General features: G+C 38.5%; 1 protein-coding gene across 9 annotated transcripts in view; it reads left to right on the forward strand.

Annotated features, from left to right (window-relative positions):
* The first annotated feature begins 2,740 nt into the window (after positions 1 to 2,740).
* AMBRA1 (autophagy and beclin 1 regulator 1) overlaps positions 2,741 to 24,732 on the forward strand; it is a 172,924-nt gene continuing 150,932 nt past the window's right edge. For 3 of the 9 annotated variants that reach the window (XM_041773936.1, XM_041773939.1, XM_041773938.1), the window contains exon 1: positions 2,762 to 4,526. The gene's annotated coding sequence lies outside the window, so the exon portion shown is untranslated. Of the gene's footprint in view, positions 4,527 to 4,547; positions 4,744 to 24,732 lie in introns of those variants that run through there. The other 6 variants (XM_041773943.1, XM_041773944.1, XR_005990657.1 and 3 more) reach the window with 5 other exon arrangements.

Raw genomic sequence — 24,732 nt, forward strand, 5'->3', positions numbered from 1 at the left:
AGACAGCAAAGTCCCAGGATATATAAAGAGAAAACCACAATATTGGGTCATCACTGGTTTACTAATTTCAAACTATACAAAATAGAGACCTCAAACTTAGTTTAAATGAACTGAATAGAGATGAAGCTCCTTTCCTGACCCTTGGGCTATAAAGGATATATAGCAAATTAATCTAAGTCTAGACTAATGGGGTCTTCTTAGTGAAGACATAGAAAAGGTGGTGGGGAGAGAAGTAAAATAGAAGCTAGACAGGTAACATATACTGTGATTGTATCCTGACTTGAAATGATAAATTGAAAACAACTCAAGGACCAAGCTCAGCAGTCAGTGTCCCTGGCAATGGAGGGAAGCTAGGAGGAGGACAAGAAAATAAGAAATCAAGAAAACTTAGTCATTGTATATGCACATGTCCTCAGGACCCATATCACTCTCTAGATCCAGCCCAGATTTTACGAAATGGTGAGAACAAGAGATAACTGAATTAAGTAAGAGCTCGTTCGTTGTAAGAATGGCAATGCAGGATAGAAGGAAAGTCCTAGCTGAATGCTGGGAACACCTCAGTTCCCTAACACATTAAATTCACAGGCTTTTTTTTTTTTTTTTTAATGACTATGCTCTAAACCACTTTTGTGATAATCAAATAGGAGTCATGAGATCTCATGATATACTTAAGAGGAGCAAGGAAATTAGACCTTGAAATCATAAGTTAGTACATTTTTTTAAAAGTCCATTTGAAAGGAATATGTTTGCTCAACAAAATATTAAGGATCTAACATTTTGTTGAGATGTTAACCCTTATATACATAGCTTTCTATGAAAAGGCTGATTTCTTTGTCATTCTAGAGTCTTAAGATGTTCATACATTAAAATCCATTGATAAATTGCACCAATGAAAATATATCCTATATAAATAATTCCAAAGAAGGAAGCACCTCCTACTGTGAATGATTAAGTTGTGTTCTGGGATCTCTCCCCTGTGCTGCTCCTACATCATTACCTTGCTTCTACTTTACCATCTAGCACATTAACCAACAGTGCCATGAGACGAGGCTACCAAATAACAGAATTGCAACAGCAAAACCTACAGTTGGCTCATCATTTTGGCTGCTCAAGACCCAATTCCTCTTCCCGGAATTCCTAATAAGATGACACATGGTACTGCTACAGAGTTCTTTCATCCTTCATTCAGCCCAATTTCTACCATGCAGAATGTAGTAGATGTTTCTTACAGCCCAGAGCCAATGTAAAGAAAGATTTTCTCCGCTTCTCTCCTTTTCTCTCTCTTCACTCTCCATCCCAGGCAATTTCCTCATGTCTACATATCCCAATCCTCTTTTCCTGGCTTAGTCTTTACAAGTTCCTTCTGTGTGATCTAGGTCCCTTCTTAGGGTTTGCCAACTGTCCTGGTTTGCCCAGAGCCATTGCAGTGTTAGCATTAAAAGTTCTTTGTCCTGGGAAACCCCTAGTCCTCATCAAACTGGGGCAGATGGTCACCCTACTTCAGGGGAAGCATCATCCTACCTTTAAGGAGATGGCTCCCCCCTGGATAACTCAACCAATACCATAATCAGTAATCAACATAAAAAGGAATTATTGAATCATAACACTGAGATGTAAGCATCAGTGATATACCCCAGAATGATATTTACCCCCCTGGTTTCTTTAAAGTCTTCCTTCAGTGTGTGGAGATTCAACTTCACACACTGAAGTGTGTTGAGAATTTCAAACTAATCTCTTGTGATCTACTCTTCTGTCCAAATTGACTCCCATAAAAACAAGCAGTACTTTATTGTCACAGTAAAGCTTAAATCCACACCTGAAAAGAAATGGTTCTCTAGAGAAATTTTATCTGTAGAGATGCATCTCTGTCTCCAGAATAAGCCATCTTTTCCATGGTTTCACTGAGCAGTTTAGCCTCAAGCTTCTCAAATATCTCCATTTTTAGGTGATGATTTTAGATTTATATTTGTATAAACTTCAGGTGTTTTTCCCAAAAGAAGAGTCCCTAATTTTTGAAAGACTGAAAATTTATTGTAGCCTTAAAATTAGTTTCTTTAGTTTTTCTCACCAAAATCAAGCTTTCAAAATAATGTTGTTATTTGGGTCAAGTTTCAATGAGGGCTGTAGCTTTAGATGCTTATGTCCCACAAGCCTTTCCAAGAAGGAAGCTTCTCTAAAACATGTATTCTGGGAATAGAAACTCAGCCCTGGATGGCAGCAAAGGGAAGTCTATTTGCTGCTCCTCATCTGGCTTCAGGAATGTGGCAGAGACTGCTTATTTAGCTGCCATTTAGTATTCTTTTGCCCCTGACTTTTAGAACTGCCCAGGGTAAAGCCTAATTTCCAGTTAGGTGTGGCTGTGTGACTAACTTCTGGTCAGTGGAATATAAGTGGAAATGTCCTGTGCTATTTTCAAGATATGTCCTTATGGCAGGCGACATGCCTTTCCCCTTTCAGCTTCCTGCTGGTTGGAATGTAGACATGATGGCTAGAGCTTGAACAGCTGTCTTAGACCTGGGATGAAAACCACTTACTGAAGATGTTAAAGCAACAGAATGGAAGCCTTGTGCATGTCACCAAATGGCCACTCCTTACCCTACACTGTGCATCTTTGGATTTCTTTTATATGACAGAGAAATAAATCTCTTCTTTGCTTCCTTACTCTTTTTATGTGTAATAGGCCCGAATCATAAATAAAAAGGTTACAACTGCCTCTTTCCAAAAGCAGCAATATTTATTATACAGAAAATGTTTAGAAGCAACATACCTATCCAACAATGGGGAGCAAGGTCAGTATATCCTCTTAATGGAATATTGTGCAACTGTTAAGCATAGCAACTATTAAAGATTTAATAGGGAAATGATATAATGCAAAACAATAACACTTTCTGCTTAAGCTTTAAAACATTACATAGGATATTTCCAAGGACTGCATGGGAATATGAACAAATTAAAAGCTTTGTATTTTGGAAACATTGTTAAATTCTTCTCTTTAGACTTTTGCAAATGTTGCTATGTTTACTCATTTTTAAGTCCCCTAAAACAGTAGTAGATGACAAAAGCCGAGTGTTTTGTCCTCATATTATGAACACTGGTTTTATCCTCTATTATAAAAATGTTGTCACATAAAGGAGGAGATTTTTAGTTTTTTATGAAAAATTTTAAAATATTTTATTTATTAATTCATGAGAGACATAGAGAGGCAGAGACACTGAGGGAGAAGCAGGCTCCTCGCAGCGAGCCCCAGCAAGACTGGATTTCTAGACAGGGATTACACCCTGTGTGGACGGCAGATGCTCAACCACTGAGCCACCCAGATGTCTCAAAGGAGGAGATTTAAAAATATATATATAATAAATTGTAAATGAAGCTAATGTGAGGATGCGTCTTTCACTTTGATTAGATTATACACTCTTTAAGGGCTAGGACTTTCTTTTTTACACCTTTACTCTCCATTTCTCTTTCCTCCTTTGGAGGTAATAAGGTAGGCTATTATTGCTCACATTTGGTAATCCTTATTTGGAGTAATGTATGTGAATTGTTGAATTGACCTAGGATGTATGTATTAATTCACATTTATGCTGAACATATTAATTTGTCTACTAAGAGACTTCAGCAAGGGGCTATTGTTGTAAGAATGAAAATGCCAACTTTGTCGGGTTCTGAACCCAAGGAGAATTTTGATCAGTATATAAGAAGCATACTAAAAAAAAAAAAAAAAAAAAGAAGAAGCATACTTGTGGTCTCAGGCTTTTGGAATAAAATTAAAAAGCATGTTTTTTTGTTTTTTGTCCTGCCTTAGGTCTGCCTACAAAACCGAGTTTTCCCAGCTTCTCTTTGCTATGCTTTACAGGAGCTACTGTGGAGCTTCAACAACGATTACTAACTTTGTTTTTCAGTCTAGATTCCCTCTCATCGTCACTCTGTGCCTCTGTCATTTATATGTATATTTACTTTTATTTACCTCATTGCCTGTAAGGGAACTAAGAGTCACACTTGATCAGTTGGCATAAATTGCGTTGGGAGTCCGTACGGTAGTCGCTGAACTGCCAAGTGTTATTATTGTGCCATGACTTGATCTTCAACAATCACGAAAAACTCCGGCGCTCTGAACAACTTAGCTGGCAACCAACACAGAAAATGGCAGAAACACCGGCTACTTTACTCCACGGCTTACGATCTGGGTTTGTTTATTCATGCCTTGGACACGAGTCGGCCCTAAGGTTGGAGCTGAGCTGTTTTTCGGCGCTCGATTGCACTTCCTTGAACGATTGCTTGGGCGCTCTTCCTATGGTGTCTGGGGCGTTCGTGTATTCGGTGATCTCTTGCGCCGTTTTCTTGCTTGATGTCTTCTGAGCGGTGGCGGCGCCGGGTCGAAGGCTGACTTGTTCGCGAGGCCCCGCGCTCAGGCTGCTTTCTCCCGCTGGTCGGTAGAGCGGACCCCTTGCTTCCTTCCTGCCTCTTCCTCCCGTCGGTGGCTGAGTCCTCGCGCTGCGCTGCAGACGGAGCCCCCGCCCGTCTTGCAGGTAGGCCCGGGAGGAGCCTGGGAGGCCCGGCCCGGCATCCTTCCGCCGGCGGGTTGAGAAGACCTTGGCGCCGGCGGGTGGGCGGGCGGGTCGGCCGCGGAGACACGGCCGGAGGAGGAGCTACTCGGCTGCGTTCGGGGGCGCGGTCGGAGAGACGGCGGGCAACTGAGGGAGAGGCCGGAAGGAGGGAGATGCCGGGGCTACTCTGCGCGGTTCGGTAGGGAGGGGATGTTGGGTCTAGGGCGGGTGTTGACACCTCTAGAGTGGGGGGGGGGGGTGTCGCTCTCCAAGAACGGATAGAGCTTTGCGCGCTTGACCCTCGGTTTCTCCTCCCGCCTCCCCACCCCCAAAGCTCCGGGTGTCACGATTCAATTGCGCTGGAGACCCCTCTCTGAGTCTGGCTTTTGAAGGGACCTTTGAGTAGGTGGAGGCAAGTGGAACATGGCCCCCTGGCTACTCTGAGCGAAGTGTCATGTTCTTGCTTTTTGGGGGTAGGGAAACTGAGACTGAGTTCTGGTACTTGACTTTTCCCCATGTCTCCAACAGATCTTTAAATGCACCTTAAGTCGGTTTTTTTTTTTTTCATTTATAAGTTCGCTTTTTTTTTTTCTATTTACTTGTCACTTTATGCACACAGTGACTTGTCGTTTGCCATCTCTCCTACCTAGGAATTCAGATTCTGTCACTGTTACTTCAGAAGTGAAGAGACCATGCTGGTTTTGCTTGCCAGAGTCTGTATCATTTTTGTGAGAATAACAATGACAATTCTTCTTGGTAGAAAATTTCGTTTGCTGTTCAGTTTACTTTCTGGTTGATACTTATTTTTTTCCCCTTCCCCTTAGCTTGTTCTCAGTGGAACCCTACAACTGTGGTGTTAAGTGATTAATATCCAACGGAAAATGGTTAAGATTTTGAAATCAGATATTTGTCTTGAGAGTTTGCTTTCTAGGAAGAATCCAAAGGAAACCCAAGGAGTAGCCTTCGGAACAGCTTTATTCTTTTTTTTGTTTGTTTTATTATATTCGATTAGTGGTTTAGTTATGCATATATTAAAGTTAAACAGGTTGTGTGTAAGAACCATTCAAATATTGAGATATTTATTTATTTATTTATTTATTTTTTAAATATTGAGATATTTAAATACAAAGTTAAAATTCTGGCAACTCCATTGTGTTTTCCATTTCTCTCCCAACTTGGAAACTTTGGGGACTAAGTGTTCTTACTCATTTTATTTTCGTTGGATTCAATGTCACGATCCTAATTTGTGTAGCTTCTTTGTTGAAAAAAAAAAAAAATTCAGGCTAGAGGTCATTCTGGGTTGAATAAGTATTTCCATAGGATGTAGAATCAGTGGGACAGTTGTTTTAAAAGAGAACAGACTAAATTTCTAGTTGTGAGATGAAAGTATATAAGCTTATGTTCTTTTTAAACAATTTTGGAATTCTCAAGAGTTTTGGAAACATTGTTCCTCTAATTTTTTTTTTATGTCAAAAATATTTAAATGTAGGCCCTTGGTCATGAGTGATTTCCTAGTTATCAGGACCTCAGTACTTCCAGAAAGGGATTAATGAAGAGTCAGCAGACTGGAGAATCTACATTGGGAAATTATACTAAGAATGTATGCTTTCTGGAAAAGTTTTTATGGTAGAAGAGAATTTATAACAGAGGAAAGAATTTAGACAAGGAAGTGACATTGTCTCCAGAGGATTGATTCTGCATAGAATTTATAGTTAGGGTAGTATCTCAGTGACTTTTAGTGAATGCTAAATAATAGATAAGAGTTTGCTATGAGTGTCACAAAAAATGTTAGGAACATTTTGTTATGTTTCTGTAAGCAATAATTAGCCGAGATTTAAGTTGGATTGAAGAGGACAAGAAATTTGGCTGTGCTGCTGGTAGTGGGGTTATAGGGATAAAGCTTCTTAACAGCTTCTATCTTGCTTTATGATAGAAATTGACTCCACTGTTTACTTGTCTTAGTTAAATCTTATGCTGTTCTGTCAGTATGAGGTCGGGCTCTCTTCTGGCATTTCCTTTCAGAAATATATGGGTTCAGAATATGACTTAATTTTTAGTGAGCAAGTTCTTGGGGATTATTAAAGATGTAAACTTCTTTGAATGTATTGTAGAACTTCTGGAAGGAGTTCTGTTTATCATTGGAAAAGATTAGTTGTGTATGTCATTTAAAAACAATTAGTTATTTTTGTTAGCCATAATAATGTAGTTTTATACAGTATAATTTTCAAAATATTTTCAACACATGATAGGAAACTTAGGAAACTTTTATTCTTTTTTTTTTTTTTTTTTTAAAGTAAGCTCCACATCCAGTGTGGGGCTTGAATTCATGATCCTGAGATCAACAATTTGCATGCTCTACCAGCTAAGCTAGCCAGGTGCCCCAAAACTTTTATATTATTATTTTTTAAAGATTTTATTTATTCATGAGAGACACAGAGAGGAAGAGAGGCAGAGGGAGAAGCAGGCCCCCTGCAAGGAGCCCGATGCGGGACCCTTGATCCTGGACCCCAGGATCACGCCCTGAGCCAAAGGCAGACACTCAAGCCCTAAGTCACCCAGGTGTTCCCAAAACCTATTTTTTTGATCATCATTCAAAGCTCCTTATTAACACTGAATCCAGACATTTGTGATCTTAAAGGATTTTCGTGAATGTTGACAGTTTATGTTGACAACTTATCTCACTGTTTCCATTTATCCTGCTCTGAAAGGAATTGGATAAAAAGTTTTGTTGTTAACACACTGTGATCTTTTATTTTTTAAATTTTATTTTTAAAGATTTATGTATTTATTTTAGAGAGAGAGAAAGGGACCGAATCTCAAGCAGACTCCCTCCTGAGCATGGAGCCCTACCACAGGAGGCTTGAACTCACAGCCCTGAGATCATGACCTGAGCCAAAACCCAGAGTCGGAAGCTCAAACCAACTTAGCCACCCAGGCACTCAGGTCTCTTTTTTAAGGATGTGTCTCAGCTTTGATAGAATTATTTTGAAATAGGATGCAGATCTTTTTACCCAGTGATTTGGTTTACCAAAAAAACAAAACAAAAAACCAAAAAAAAAAAACAAAAAAAACCCAAACCCTTAAGTTCCTTTGGTCATAGTCATTCTTGTTTCTTTCTCCAATTGTTTCTCATAAACCCAGAGAGAACTTTCTGTTTCTTGTCATAATTTCTGTTTGTACAGAAGTATTATGGTACAACCTGTCCTCTGGTTTGGGGGTAATTTATATTTTATTTTCAAGCCCTTTCTCCCTCCGAAATTAATTAGATCTGTTTTTTCCCCTTTTTTCAAAGCTAAAATTAGTTTCTGATAGATAAAAATTTTGTGATCAGTTATTGTCAGAATGTATTTATGTGCCTAGTAGTATGTGGCAGTCTGCCAAAGTGATGTGGTAAGAAGAAAACAGATTAAGGAATCAGGAGACCTGCGTTTAAGTCCTAGGCTTATGAGCTTCCTAGCTGGGAAATCCTGTACAAATTATTTAAGGAGGCCGTAGGGAAGGCTACTGCCCTTTATTGGGCATTTACCGTGTCATGTTCTTTACATGTATTATCTCATTCAATACTTGTAACAGTCCTTTAAGGCAGATATTATTTTCCCAGTAGATCCTGAACTCAGAGTAAATAATTTGGCCAAGATCATACAGCAAATATGTAGCAGAGGTGGGATTTAAATTCGATGCTTTGAATACTTTTATGAATCTGTATTTAAAGAATGGGAAAGAGAATACTTCTAATACTTCTGTTGAGAAAAAGCACATGAAGCTGCTTTAAGAAGATAAGGTGCTCTTCAGATGTTAACTGCTATGCTATCTTACAGCAACAGTGAGTAAATGTCATCTAGGTTCTTGGACACCTTGCTTCTTTTAGGGCAGCATTATGCCTGACAGTCATGGAGAATAGAGGTGACAAACATTAGACCAGCATTGGAGGAGCTTACTAATATGTAGGTGGAAAGGAGTGAGTGCCTGGAAATGCTAGTGAAAAGACAACTTTTAGGTGCTGCATGTTTATGAGGTGAGACTGAAAATATTTATCCCCTCTCTTCCAGTTAGTCTTGCCTGCAGATCTGTAGGTTAGTATCTTTTCTATCTTGTTCTCTGTCTCTTCTTAGAGTTGATAATCTCCACTTCTCCACCTAAACTTTTTTCTTTCATCATTGAGTACTGTTCTTGTACTGTGTGGTTTCCTAAGGTACAATACATTCCTTGCAGACCTTTTGGAACTATTTTTTGATTGTGACTCTTTTTCAACTCTTACCTTTTCAGACTTGTTCATCTAGCAAATATTTATTGAATGCTCATTAGATGCTGGGATACAAAGGTAGACATGCGTGTTCTTGTTCTTCCCGAGTTTATTCCAGTGGGGAGCAGAGTTGAACAGTATCTGATAAATATTGAAAGAAACAAACTGGATAACAGAGAGGTGAAGGAGTGAGGAGAGGAGGGCACTGGGTGTTCTCGGGGCGGGGGGGCATGTAGAGTCATCAGTTATGGCATCCTTAATCCCCTTAAAAAGTTACAGTCACAACATATTAAGGTTCTCTTGCTACTATCACAAAGGAAGTCTTCATTTAAAATTACTACACGTAATATTTGTTACTTCTTGTGTGGTGATACTGGATTTGGCATAATAAAGGATGACTATGACTTGAAAAATTCAACATGCTTGGCTAGTGAGTTTAATTTTTTACTTCTAATGTGACCTGAATTTAATTAGTTCTCATTTATTAATTTTTCCCAAAATAGCTGTTCTTTGGAGGTTGAGTTCAATGAATTTGAACACTGGATACATGCCTTCAGGTTTATTTGTAGCAGGGACTGAGCTGAAGTACTTAGCCTTGTATAAGGGGAAAGACTTATGTATAAGGATTGTCGTGAAATTGAGAGAGGGAATATATAAGCTATTGGTGAGTATGTTTATACAGTAATACATACAATGTACTATATGTATATTGTATACACTATATACAGTGTAATAATACGATCTTGTTTGGTGCCTTTCTTCCAAGATATTACAAGTATTTTGTAGTATTTTTTTGCTGTTGGTTATTGAAATCGTATTTCTCTCTGTAGAATTAACTGAGGCAAATTTCACATTTCATGATTTCATCATTTATTTATTTCTGCTCCCCAGGCTAGAACATAAATTCATTCTTCCATGAATTAAAATTACTTTGCTTTAGGTGTAAATGTTTATGATGTAATGACACATTTGAAATTTTGCTGAGTTGCAGAGGATTAATATGCTTGTTTAATTTGGGAAGAGAATTGGAGTATTTCAGTCTAGCTGACCAGTGAAAACAGGGTAGAAAAACATGTCTTCCCAGACTCTAGAATAACAGTCTAATGGCCCTGATTCTTGGAGCCAGGCAGTCTGAGTCCAAATCTCAGGGCCACTATTTACTAGCTCTGCACCTTGAACAAGTTACTTAGCCTCTCTGTGCCTTTCTTCATGCATAGAATAGCATTCAATTGTGAGAATTGAATAAGTTAATATATGTAAAGCATGTAGAACAGATAGTGCTATATATGCCAGTTATAATTTTCAATATTATTACTATAGCACGATAAAGATTGTATATTCCCCAAAAGAAGAACAAATAATAGTGATGCTTAGATTGAAGTTTAGTGTCTTTTGAGAAAAGTTGAATAGGGAATAGGAATTTAAAGCAGCATATTTATTCTTCCTTTCCCTCAATGTGCTTCAAATTAAAGTAATAGGATGCATCTTTACTGGGAAAGAGAAACCTAGAAAGCAACAGTGTCTTAAAGAATTCCAAATAGAAGAGAAATGGCAAAATTTTGAGGATTCTGTAATATGTTGGTAAAACAGGCCAGAGCTATTTTAGGAACAGAACATGTCTTTGCAAAACAGGTAGAAAATTTTTAGCGTCTGAATTTTATCATCTATTTGAACTGTGATTAGTGCTTGAAGGATTTGGAAGAAGTTGACTTAAGGCATGGAAAAGAATGATATTTAGGGAAAAGTCAAAGCTACCAAATCACCTTGAGTAAACTTCTGGAAGAGTGAACATACTTTTTGTATAGTGGTAAAAACTGGGAATCTAGTAGAGTCCGTTTTTTATTACTCTCATCCCTTGTGCCATTATAAATTGTGGGTGGCTTCAGTCTTTGCATTAACTATCTTTGTTTTCGTCTCTGCAATGTTTCTACTCTGTCATTTTAAAAATCTATTTAATGTTGAAATGGGATCTTGTTTTTTTTTTCTTTCATTCATTCATTCATTCATTCAGTAAATGTTTATTGAATGTCCACCATTGTGCTAAGTGTTGTGAATACCATAATAAGAGCTGATCAGAACCAGTGTTTATTGAAGTGCTTTGTTCCAGGTACTATACCAAGAGCTTTGTGTCATTGATTCTTTTTATTCTTTTTTTTTTTTTTTTTAAGATTTTATTTATTTATTTGTGAGAGACACAGAGAGAGAGAGAGGCAGAGACACAGGCAAAGGGAGAAGCAGGCTCCATGCAGGGAACCCGATGTGGGACTTGATCCCGGAACTCCAGGATCACGCCCTGGGCCGAAGGCAGGGGCTCCACTGCTGAGCCACCCAGTTGTCCTGTTTCTTTTTATTCTTGCAACAGTTTTACGGTGTAGGTACTTTTATGCTCCGCATTTCATAGATGTGGAGATTGTGGCTCAGAGAGGTTAATCACTCTGGTTATGTTGTGGGAAATTTTAGAAATTTGTGGAAAAAATTTTGGAAATTATGGAAAATTTGGAAGTGGGAGAAGTATGATAGTTAAGATGTCTTATTGTGGTCCAGGCAAAAGATGATCATGGCTTGGATTAGGCTCTAAGCCATGGAGATGGAAGAAATTAGAGTCAGTAGACATTTTATTTTTATTTTTGTTTGTGTTAAAATTCAATAGATATTTTAGAGTTAGGACAGGCAAGATTTAATAATGGACTGGATATGTGGGAGGAGGGAAGAGTCTAGTATGATTCCTGAATTTCTGGCATGTGCACCTGGGTAGATGAAGTTAACCATTTCTGAGATGGAAATATTTGAGAAGGAGCAGATTTTGAGTAGAGTTGGGGAATAGAATGAAGGTCTTAACTCTAGTCATGCTGAATGTGAGCTCTCTGAAAACATGCAAGTGGAGACATCAAGCAAGGAGCCTTTCAGTGCTGCTGGAAGGGGCGCTGGCAGTAAATCTGGATGCTCTTGGTAGATAGGTGGTATTTACAGTCAAGGAAAATGGCCAAGATTATTCAGAGGGAATACATGTATAGACTAGAGGAGGAGAGTGTTCCTGACCAAGCTCCAAGGAATTTAATAGGAAATCTAGGAAACTGAGAAGGGAACATGTTTTTTGTTTTTTGTTTTTGGGCGGGGGGATCATGTTTTGAGAAGAAAGTCATTTGCCTGTATTTTTTGGATTTAGCAACACAAAGATCATTGATGATCATAACAACAGTGTTGGAGGATTGTAGGGCCAGAAGCCACACTGAAGTGGATTTAAAAAGTGGGAAGGGAGGAAGTAGAGATGGTTTCTATATTTTGGTAATTAACATGCCTATCTACCCATAAGAAGTAATACTTTAAGAAGAGGTAATATAATAAGGTCTGTGACAGTAGGAACAATACCTTTTTATTTTCTCCTTGGCTGCCTAGCCTTGGTGTCTTGCCAGGAAGTTGGATTAAAGCAGAAAGAGGTTAGGAATGAGGATAACTGCAAAATGGCAGGAGTAGAGATTCTCATGGTCTTTATATGTAGCCTTGGAATTTAAGAGTGTATGTCCTTTTTATCTTTGCTATCATTAGCTTCTCTTTTTTTTACCCACCTACCTAAAGCATCTTTGTATTTTGGTGTTACTGGCTTTTAAAAAGTTCATTCCTTACGTTTATTTTTTCTTGTTGCTTTCTCATGGTCATTGTTGCTATAGTCTTATAGCTGATGTGCTTGGCTATTTATCTCTATTCACTCATTTATTGGTTCTTATTATCATATAGAATACTATATAACTGGGGCTCTAGATTTTATTTTGGTTTCTGTTTTGTTTCTTATTTACATAGTCTTTGCTTAGAGTCTAATAGGTTATACTGAGACATTTTTGCTACCAGTCCACCTGGAATATTTTTTTAAAGATTTTATTAATTTATTCATGAAAGACACAGAGAGAGGCAGAGACATAGGCAGAGGGAGGAGAAGCAGCCTCCATGCAGGGAGCCCCATGTGAGACTTGATCCCTGAGCTCCGGGATCAAGTCCTGAGCCGAAGGCAGAGCTCAACTGCTGAGCCATCCAGATGTCCCTCTACCTGGAATTTTATATAATGACTTTCAGGGAAGGGCTAAGCATTTTATGGATATTGTCCCCGTTAGTCTTCTAGCATTCTTTTTTAGTTTATTGAGGTAAAATTCACATAGCACAAATTTAAGCATTTTATTCTGTTACATTTTATTATTTTTAAAATATTTTATTTATTTTATTTTAGAGAGAGTGCACTCATAAGTGTGAGTCAGGGAGGAGAGACCAAGGAAGGGGGAGAGGCAGAGAATCTCAAGCAGAGTCCCTGGTGGAGCGGGAGGATGCGGGCTTAATTTCACCACCCTGAGATGTTCACCTGAGGTGAAACCAAGATTTGGACGATTAACAGACTGAGCCACCCAGGCACTCCCCAAAATAACCATTTTATTTTATTTAAAAAAAAAATTTTTTTTTTATTTAAAAAAATATTGTATTTATTTGATAGAGCATGTGCACAGGAAAGAGCACTAGTGAAGGGATGCCAAGGAAGAGGGAGAAGCCAGCACCCCAGTGAGCAGGGAGCCTGAGCATGCAGAGCTTGATCCCAGGCCCTGGGATGATGACCTCAATCAAAGGCAGATGCTTATTAATCAACTGAACCACCGAGGCATCCCACCAAAATTAACCATTTTATTTATTCAAAATTAACCATTTTATTTTATTTATTTTTTTCAAATTTAACCATTTTAAAGTGAACAATTCAGTGATGTTTAGTACATTCATAGTATTGTGCAACCACCACCTCTATCTAGTTCTAGAATGTTTTAATTATCCTTTTTCCAGTTATGCAGTTTCTTTTCATTTTCCTCCTTCCACCAGCCCTGGAAACCAGCAATCTGCATTCTGTATCTATGGATTGATTTATTCTGGCTATCTTATATAAATGAGATCATAACATTACGTAACCTTTCGTGTGTGTGTGTGTGTGTGTGTGTGTGTGTATACACACACCAATAATCTGTCCATTTATCCACTGGTGAATGTTTGGACTGTTTCCACCTTTTGGGTATCATGATTAGAGCTACCATAAACATATATGTGTGAGTACTTGTTTCTAGTTGTTTTGGGTATCTACATAGGAGTGTAATTGCAGAGCTGTCTCGTAATGTATTATTGTTGTGATTCTTCCCAGACCATAGGGATCAAGCCAACATCTGCAGCTTCCACAAAGTGTGTGATTTGAGAGCTATTGGCTGGGCTTAAGTTGGGATTGAGAATCTCTTTCCTTTATGTTTAACTTCTTGAGGAACTGAATTCTCCTAACATACTGGTTTTGTTATCTGCATTTTACTGATGGGGTAATTGAGGTACAGCATCTGCATGGTTTTAAACTTCCTATCTTCAGAGCAAGTCAGTGATGGAACTGAAAATTTAAGACATGTTCTTTGTCTAAGATGACCCATCTAAACAATGTTGCGATTTCATGAAGCTTTTTAAAATGGACTTCCTATATTTTTTAATCTCTTGAAGGGATATTGTTCAGGTGCTATTAAGCAGATGTTCTTTTTCCATAGACGACAAGAGGGAATGTGTTTTAATTGCAGCAGACGGGATATAGATTACAAATTAGAAAGTACTTCCTGACAACAAGATACTGGAATATTACCAAAGAACATTGTGAAATATCTTCTTCAAAGACTTAGTAACTATCTTTCTAGGATGATTTAGGTGTGGGCTTGTTAAGGAATGAGGGAGATGAGAAAGACAACTTGCTGAGGTCCCTGGTTAACCCCAGGACATAGGTTTTATGATTAATCAAAACAGTATCTCTGGCATTGTAATGAGTATGTTTTCATTTTCTTTATGAAGAAATAATCAGTAGAGAGTAGGTAAATTGCTCAAGGTCTCCTGATAAAATGGAACATTAGCATTTTGAATCTTTTTGGCTCCTGAGTTGAATGCTCAGGGATTGTGTGTGTGTGTGTGTGTGTGTGTGTATTATATATATATATATATATATATATATATATAAATGTCTTTTCATGGCTGTGTGATGTATTATTGTGATTCTTCCTAAACCGTAGGGCTCGAAGCCAACATCTGCAGCTTCCATAGAGTGTATGATTTGAGAGTTGTTGGCTGGGTTTAGATTAGGACTGAGAATTTTTTCCTGTAAAAATTGGTTTGGTCTTTAGATATGTAGAAATGGGAACACATTAGCAGTAACAGACTACAGTAATAGATTCTTAATGACTATTTAGGAAGGGCCAGGTTAAAATTGCAGGTAAAGGTGCACAGGACATAAATGTATTTTTGTTTTGTAGTGCTTGGAGAAAAAGAAGCCCAGAAGATGGGCAAATGAAGATTAAATTCTATTGTAGAACATTAACATAAAAACGCTCATTAAATGTAGTATTAAGTTGCCAGTTTAAGTGCTCAGCTCAGGAAATGCCAAAGTTAAGGTACTGAGAATGTTAACACATTCACCTGACACTTAGAGTCAATATTAAAGTATCTCATAAAGGATCTCTTGCTATTATCAAAATCACATTTTGAGATCCATGGGTCATTGACTGGGAAGCTAACCTGGGAGGGGGTATTACCTTGGTAGGTAGTTTTAATGCATTTATTTTGTTTATTTTAGTTGAGCTGTGGGAGCACTTACTTGTTCACTTCTCTGCTACCAAAAATATTGTCAAATATATTTATTGAGTTTTCTTAAATTGGCAACAACTGTTACCTCTGCAGGATAAAAGAGAGGGGAGCCAACTTTTGAATACTAACCATGTACTGGGAATTTTGTATTTTCTTCTCCATATAGTATTCATAACCTATAAAGTGGGTGGTGATACCTCTATTTTAAAGGACAGGAAAAGGTGAAACTTTTTCTTGCCAAAGGTTATACACATGGTGAATAGCAAAGCTGAGATGGAGAAGTTAGTCTTCTGTTTTAAATTAGTGTTTTTCTTTTTGTATACTATCATTTGTTTTCAAAATTTAATTAATTTTTTAAAAAAGATTTTGTTTATTCATGAGAGAGAGAGGCAGAGGGAGAAGCAGGAGCTTCCTGCAAGGAGCCCGATGTGATACTTGATCCCCAATCCTGGGATCATGCCCTGAGCTGAAGGCAGATGCTCAACCGCTAAGCTACCCAGGCATCCCAATTTTTTTTTTTAAGTAGACTCGCGGCAACTAAATGGCTCTATCAGTTGAGTGTTTGACTCTTGGTTCCGCTCAGGTCATGATCTCATGGGTTGTGGGATCAAGCCCCTTGTCAGGCTCCAAGCTCAGCTGGGAGTCTGCTTGAAGATTCTCTCCCTCTGCTCCACCCCCTGATTGTGCATGTATACCACCTCTTTCTCTCTCTCTAAAATAGACAAATCTTTATATGTATTATATGTATATTATATATATGAAACTATTATATATATATACACTAATATATATATATATATATATATATATATATACACACACACACACACATATATATATAGTAGTCTCCATGTCCAATGTGGGTCTTGAACTCACAGGCCCAAGACCAAGAGTCCCATGCTCTACTGAGTGAGCCAGCCCCAAGTTAGTGTTTTTCAAGCTGTGTTCTTTGGATGTGCCGAAGGGGTGGCTGGCTGTGAGTCAGGAAGAGCTTTGGTTCTCCCACTGTGCTTAAACCAGAACAGCTCAACTTTGATCTCTCTTGTATTTTAGTGTTTTCACATAAGATTGTATTTAGAAAAAGGGTATCTGCTTCTTTTTTTTTTTTTTTAAAGATTTTATTTATTTATTCATGAGAGACACACAGAGAGAGGCAGAGACACAGGCAGAGGGAGAAGCAGGCTCCATGCAGGGAGCCCGATGTGGGACTCCCGGGTCTCCAGGATCACGCCCTGGGCCAAAGACAGGCACTAAACTGCTGAGCCACCCAGGGATCCCCCAGGGTATCTCCTTCTTAAAAGAAAGAAAACCTGGAAGACCACTGAGGAATCATGAAAGAAAATTAGTGAAAATAACCCGAAGATTGAAAAGACAACTAAATTACATACCTGCTAGTCAGGAAATTATGTCAAAATTTGAAGTAACTTGATGTCCCAGCCACATGTGCAGTGCAGTTATTCTGTCCTTGGGGAGTGTCAGATAGTGGGATAGGAGCATGCACTCTAGAGTTGGAAATCTGGCTCGGGCCATGGAGTTTGGGGATACTTCTATAAACCTGGCACACATAAATATACAGTGGGGTGATAGCACCTATCTTTCATGAGTGGATCAGAAATAAAATGCAAGATGCCTGGCTCATAGTGGATACCCCTAAAATACTAGCTGTTGGTAAGATGATGATGATATTGTTGATGGCTTTTAATTTTTTTTTAGAGTGTATTGACATCCCCCCCCCCCAAATGCCTGAAGAACTTCTTCCATATCAAGGATAGGCAGTCCTTTACCTCTATATGTACCACATCATGTGTTTAGCATGTTTGTTTTTGATAGTCTTTAAACTGTGCATGTTGATGTAGTTATGAATATATCTGTAGATGAGTAAAGAAAACCCAGGGGCTCCTGAGTGGCTCAGTTGGTTAAGTGTCTGCCTTGGGTTCAGGTTGTGTCCCCAGGGGTCCTGGGATAGAGCCTCCGGTTGTTGGGCTCCCTGCTCAGTGAGGAGTCTGCTTCTCCCTCTCCCACTCCTTCCCCACTTGTGCTTTCTCTCTCAAATGAAATCTTTAAAAAGAGAGAGAGAGAAAAAAACCTTTACCTCATTAAATTCATTTTCATTGGACTTAAAAGCAATTGTAGAAAGGAAGCTCATATAATGAATTGAGAAACCTGGGCTTTTGTCTCAGAGCTACTCTTAGTAAGTCTTGTAACAATAGACAGGTGAATTTAACTTTCTAATATGTTATGTTCAAAATGACGTCTGAATCACTTTTAACTCTGTACATCCATGACTTGACCAAAAAGTTTAGAGATACTTTATTTTCATTGCCAAATTAATTATTTTTCTTTTTAAAAATAGGCTTGTCCCTAGCTTAGAGCCCAATGCAGGGCTTGAACTCATGACCCTGAGATGAAGACCTGAACTGAGATTGAGTCTCTTAGCTGTCTGAGCCACCCAGGTGCCTCTCACTGCCAAAATTTTAAAAAATTACAGCATTATTTTTGGAGAAGGAACTTCATGCTGATGTGAGCTGGCAAGCTTTTGTTCCTACTTATTGAGTGTGCTCAGGGCAGTGTTTTGTACGGAAGTTGTATATCAGAGCAGAATTGAAACTAGTAACAATCGTAAAGGAAACTCATGTGTGAAATTATCATTTGCTTTTGGGTAGATAGCTGGATTCTTCAAACTCATAGCACTTTGTACTTGCTTGTGAGGAGTACTTGCCACATTTCAGTATGGTAGCTGTATAGTCACAGTATACTATGGTTGTAGACTCCTTACTAGACTGAAAGCTCATTGAGGTTGGAGGCCTATCCTGGTTTTTGTTTTATTTTACCTCTCTGTCCCTGTCACCTAGTGTAGGGCTGGGAATATAGTATAGCTTCCCCAAGATATGCTAAATGGAAAAAAAATTGGATCAGAGTCAGCGACATATGTGGAAAATGGCTTCTGTCTAAATACACGTGTTGAATTTATTGACTCTCATCTGTTGGCATGTGATAAAGAAAAACCTGGTAAAGTGGGAAAAACAGTAGTTTTATAGCTTTGAACACCAACTTTATCATGTACTCACTATTTGATTATGGGTAAGCAATTTTATATTGAGTCAGATTTTTGTAAAATGGAAGAGGAATAGAAGGGGGCTTAAAGAGAGAATATATAAAACATTACTACATAATAGTGTAGTAGTTATTACAAAAATGGATGTTTTAAAAATTGTCAACAATACATTTTACACTTCTGCTTGAAGCAGGAATATGTTTTTAGGAAGTTTGTTTGCTGTGTCTTGAGTATGTGGGAGAATTATCCCCTGTAACAATTTTCTGCTGAAAAGAAATCTTTTAGCATTTCTTCTTTTCTGGGCCTATGAAGAGTTCCATGGAGGAGGCAGAGAGGGGGTTGGGATCCTAGAATAGCTGCTGAAGACCTTGCATTTGTGTGATCTCTTTAGAATGCTACTTCTATATTGTAACTCTCTTGTTCACTCTCACTAAATGTGGCTGACTCAGCTACTGTACATTAGCATGGTAAACATTTGTCAGATTTGTCCCAGTCAGAAAATATTCTAAGGATGCCTGGGTGGCTCAGTGGTTGAGCGTCTGCTTTTGGCTCAGGTCACAATCCCGTGGTCCTGGAATCGAGTCTTGCATCAGGCTCCCTGCAGGGAGCCTACTCCCTCTGCCTGTGTCTCTGCTTCTCTGTCTGTGTATCTCATGAATAAATAAATCTTTATTTTTTTAATATTTTATTTATTTATTAATGAAAGACACACACAGAGAGAGAGAGAGGCAGAGAGGCAGAGACATGGGCAGAGGGAGAAGCAGGCTCCACACAGGGAGCCCGACGTGGGACTCGATCCCAGGATTCCAGGATCACGCCCCGGGCCGAAGGCAGGCGCCAAACCGCTGAGCCACCGAGGGATCCCCACCTTTTTTAAAAAAAAAAAATTTATTTATTTATTAATGAAAGACAGTGAGAGAGAGAGAGAGGCAGAGACACAAGAATAAATCTTTTTTTTTTTTTTAAAAGAATATTCTATACCTACCATTGTCCTTGGCACTTAAAGATTTTTTTTAAAGCTCTCTATGATACATGATAATAGGTGAAATAGGTAGGTTGCAGAGTAATATGTAGTATATATAATCCCATTTTTATACAGGAAAAAAAAAAAACCCTGCTAGATAACCTATATGTTTATATGAGCAGTGAGTTTGCATGGTTACCTTAGGAGGGTGGGTATGGGAAATTGACCAGACTATTGTTTTACTTGTTGCAACGAGCATGTGTTACCTTTTTTTTTTAAGTTAAACTTTTTATTTTGACATAATTATAGATTTATAGGCAGTTGTAAGAAATAATAGAGGGAGACAAAGAAAGTGAGATAGTATGTGTGTATCCTTTATCCTGGCTTCCTCCAATGGTAACATCTCACAAAACCATAATACACTGCCACAACAAGGATATTGCCATTGATACAGTCAAGATAGTAGAACATTTCCTTCACTACAAGGATGTCTCCTGATGCCCTTTTATAGTCATGCCCACACCCCATATCACGTGGTGCACATAACTTAGTTACCTTGATTTCTGGTGCTTTGCTCTAGAATCAGAGCAATAATAATAACACTATAGTTTTCCTTGTCTCTCATCTGATGATCTTCTCTCACTATTATTTCTTAAAGTTGCATGTAGATCCACAATTACCTCAAAACAAAGAGTTTAATTTAAAATTATAAATATTAATTAATGCACTGCTCTAGGAGGCAAGTAATGGTTAGCTCTGGTGAGGTTAGCCCCTTTTATGAAGAGGTAGGTTGAGGCATGGATGTCATGGAATTTGCCTAAGGGTTTAGCATGAGTCACTGTGTTCTGACTCACATTCACTTGAATTTATTCATTCTCTCTTCTGAATCAACTGTTTATAATTATGATCTTCCAAATGTGAAGACACAAAAAGGATTTTTTTCCACATCTGAGGTTTAATGCCTGTTCTGTAGACGCAGTGTGTATTGTAGCTAGAGCATGGAGTTTGGCAACTGATATGATTTTGAATCTTTCCTCCAATGGGCAAATAATTTAACCTCTGTAAGCCTCAGTTTTGTGATTTGTGAAATGGGGATAATGATTGTACGTATCTTCATAGTGTCATTGTGAGAAATAAATGAGATACTGTATGGAAAAGCAGATAGCACTTCCAGGTGTATGGCAAATGTTCAATGAGTGTTACATAAAAGTATTGCTTTAAATATGTGTTATATTCTGTCACTTGTGTTGGAGATAATTGGATAAATAGTGAGATTTTTCTGCTACATACTTACAAGGCTTTAAGATCACTGTTTACTTTTGGGGCGTCTCCCTTCAGCTCATGTCATGATCCCAGGATCCTGGGATCAAATCCAACGTTGCGGGGGGCAGGGGGTGTCCCTGCTTAGCAGGGAGTCTGCTTCTCTCTCTCCTGCCTCTTATCCCTACTTGTGTGCTTGCTCTCTCAAATAAATAAAATATTTTTTAAAAAGAAATCTCTACTTCTGAGGTAAGGATGCTTTCAAATTTAGTCTTACATATAATTACTTAAAAATAGGAAGTGATGTTAGATTATATTCATTATAGTATTTAAATTTTTTTTAAAGATTTTATTTATATGAGAGAAAGCATGATTTAGGGGAGAGGCAGAGGGAGAGGGAGAAACAGACTCTCCCCACTGAGCAGGGAGTCTGATGTGGGGCTCCATTCCAGAACCCTGGGGTTATTACCTGAGCCAAAGGCAAACGCTTAACCTGAGCCACCTAGGCACACCTATAGTATTAATTTATGTGAAAATATTTTAAAATTTCTCCTGACTTATTCATATTTTCTCAGGTTCATTTATAGAAAAATAGGAAGTGATTTGCCACCATTGATTTCCTCCCTTTAATCTGCTCCCCCAACAACATTACTTTCCATATTTTCTTCCAAGCATATGAATACTTGAAAGTATCCTCATTATTATTATTATTTTTTAAGATTTGTAATTTATTTGAGAGAGAGAGGGAGAGAGAGAATCCTTAAGCAGGCTCCACACTGAGCATGGAGCCTGATGTGGGGCTTGATTCCTGGAGCCTGAGATCAAGAGCTGGTTGCCCAACTGACTGAGCCACCCAGGTACCCTGAAAGTATCCTCACTTTTTAATTACATAATCACATAAGTTTCTTGAGGGCAGGAATGTTCTTGTTCAGTATAGTATCCCCAGTGCCTAAAATAGTGCTGCGTACATAGTAGGTGTTCAATAAATGTTTCTTGGCTATCATTGTTTTTGTATCCTTCTCCTTCCCTTAAATGTTTTTCGTTTGGAAAGTTGGGGAAATGGAATGCAGATTCTAGTCAGAGCTTGAAGTGGCTAGGTTCTTAAATCCAGTAGCTTATTTTAATTGGCTGAGAAATGTGATTGGCAAGATGGACGAGGGAGGCAGACCTTTTAGCATAAGAGCTCTACATTTAATAATTTGACTTCTTTTCCTGAAGCCTTGAGGGAAATTTTTTCTTTCCCTATTCTAGTCAGCCAAGAACCTGACCTGGGCTGACTCTAACATTGGAGAACACTGAACACAGTATCTGCTGAGCCAGGAACTGGGAGTCAAGCTCTCTTCTGATACTATCTGAAGGGAAAGCCTGAATTCAAATCCTGCTTTGGCTACCGACTCATCTTGCAAACCTAGATGTGTTTCTTAACTTCTTCCAGGTTTTATTTTTCTTAAATAATCTCATCTCAGTAATCTCAGTAATATCATCTGTTTGGGGGCTTGTGAGGATTCTTAGGTTAATGTTCTCAAAGCATCTTACGGTACTGTTGCTGTGTCTCCAGGGGTTTCCAGGAGTACTGGGGGCAGTGTGTTACTCCTGGTAGGAGAGTTACAGTCTTCTTTTTCCCAAAGACTGTGCAGAAAACAGAAAGATGCCATCTTCATGATTTGAAACCGGCTCTACTTCAACCTCCTAATATTGGTGGATGAAAGGTATGTTTTTGCCAAAGTCATTGGGCCTGTTTGCCTGAGGCAGCTGTGGGGGTCAATTCCCAGTTCTGGGGTTAGGCTGTTTTTGCTTCTGTGAAATTTCTTCCATCAAAAGCTCCTTTTTTTCCTTTGCTTACTAATAGAAGATCTCTTGCCATTTTTGTGCCTTTAAGGGTAGCCTTCCTGATTTCTTAATGCTTTTGATAGCTTGGGACTCAAAATCGGGCTTCACTTTCTTCTGGGTAGTGCTTTCCTCTTTGCCCTTTGTTGCATTTCCAGGGCTTCTCATATTCTCAGCATGCATCTTCCCCAGAATAGTTTGCAGATAAAACTTCATTTCTTTTTTGGTTATCTTTCTGAGGTAAATGGCAATATAGAAGATTGTCAGTCTCAGATTTGGGACTTACAACTTTCTATCTCCAGTTTTGATCATACTTTGTGTTTGAGTTAAAACTCTGCTGTGTTTCAGACATTAGGTTACATGGTTGTGAGCTACTTTAGGAAGCCCTAATAAGCAAACTCTGTAGCAGAAAAGCCAATGTTCTTTCCTCTCTTTATTGTAGTAACAGTAATTAGAGTTTATTTAGTTTTGTTTCTTCAGAGTGTTTTGTAAAGCTGTTAGCCTGTTTGTGAAATATACCCTGTGGAGGTGTGCCTTATTTTGAGTTATATGAAAAATATTGGGGGTGATGGTGGATATAAGAACAAAAAAGAGGTCATCTTGTTGCTTATCTGTTGATAAATTGCAGCTGACTACCTTTGTACCAGGTACTTGCTTCATTATTACCTCTTAGCCTGACTCTCTAGGTGGAGACAATTGTATTTTTGAGTATTTGTAGTTCTGAACATAAATGTTGTGCATATCTGCAGTAGGAATGCAGGTTCTGTCTAATTATTAGCATTTTGTTTCTGGGCTTTTGGCTTATAAAGGGTCTGTATAATTTTGGTTGTATTGATTTTGATTCTTTCAAATTATTTGCTTCTACCTGACATCTGCTTGTCAGGTGATTAATTAAAGGTACTCTGGTTCTGCTTCATGGCCCCTGTGATTTCCTTTGCACTCTCAGAACTGTGGGTGCCGGACTTCTTTGTGTGAACTCCCATTTATTGTCTACTGTCCTTATTGTTGGTTCTTAACTTGGCTTTTACTTTCAAAAGTAGTAACTCTGACTTGAATTTTTTGTAACCCATTTCTTCTAATATACTCTAAGGACATTATTCCTTTAAGGTACGAAAAAGATCTTATTACTTTCAGTTTGTACATGGAGACAAATGAAATTTAGCACCAGTGTGATTTGTAAAAGATTATGTAACAACTCAGTGGTAAAAATCAGTCACTGGAGCTTCTTCTTCATCTTATCTTTACCCATTAAATCACATCACTTTTATATCTGGCACTTTCAAGCCTGAAAGATCTAACTAATATCTCATATTCCCTTCCCTGCTCTCAGAATATTCACTGCTTCTGTACTTTATTCTAAATATGCTGTCTTGAGACGCCTGGGTGGCTCAGCGGTTGAGCGTCTGCCTTCGGCTCAGGGCGTGATCCCGGGTCCGGGGATCGGGTCCTGCATCAGGCTCCCTGTGAGGAGCCTGCTTCTCCCTCTGCCTGTGTCTCTGCCTCTCTCTGTGTCTCTCATGAATAAATAAATAAAATCTTTAAAATTAAATAAATAAATAAATATGCTGTCTTTCAAATATGAAGCTGCTGCGTGGAACTGACACTCATCCCTTCAGCCACATTCTGTGGTCAAAACAAGTCACAAACAAGGTCAGCCCATACTCATGGAGTGAGAAGTATGTAACATGCTATCTTTTGATAGGTGGGGCAATATGGGAGTAGGGTAGGAAGGAATTGATGGCAACTGTCTTCAGAGAGAATCTAGCACAGGATGGTAAACTACGTTAGTGATGGAACCTCTTGGAATTAACTCTGGCAGTGCAGGGAGGTCACTAACGCTTGTGCCTGTCACATGGATGAGAGGTGGTTGGCATGAGACTACATGTAAGAGTCCCCTTCTTTTCTGAGATGTGTTTATGTTGTAGTTCATGTTTGACAAAAAGAGTATTCACGGGCTTAACAGAGTAGGGCACAATCACATCTTCTGTTGATTAAATGTTTCAAGATCTATGTTCTCTCCTGGCAGCCAGACAGAAGTCAGTGTATGGTGGCATCTATTTCCTATTGAGAAGTAATTTTTCTTATTTCCATGGAGTTGGTAGTTTTGTAGGGTAAATACATAGCTGAATTTTGTGATATTGTCTCATATGGTACTTTATCAAATTCAGAGTTATTTCTGGTCAAAGGGTTTAGAGTCCTTTTTTCTTTCAAA

The sequence above is a fragment of the Vulpes lagopus genome, chromosome 11 (assembly GCF_018345385.1).
Source record: "Vulpes lagopus strain Blue_001 chromosome 11, ASM1834538v1, whole genome shotgun sequence".
NCBI lineage: Eukaryota > Metazoa > Chordata > Mammalia > Carnivora > Canidae > Vulpes > Vulpes lagopus.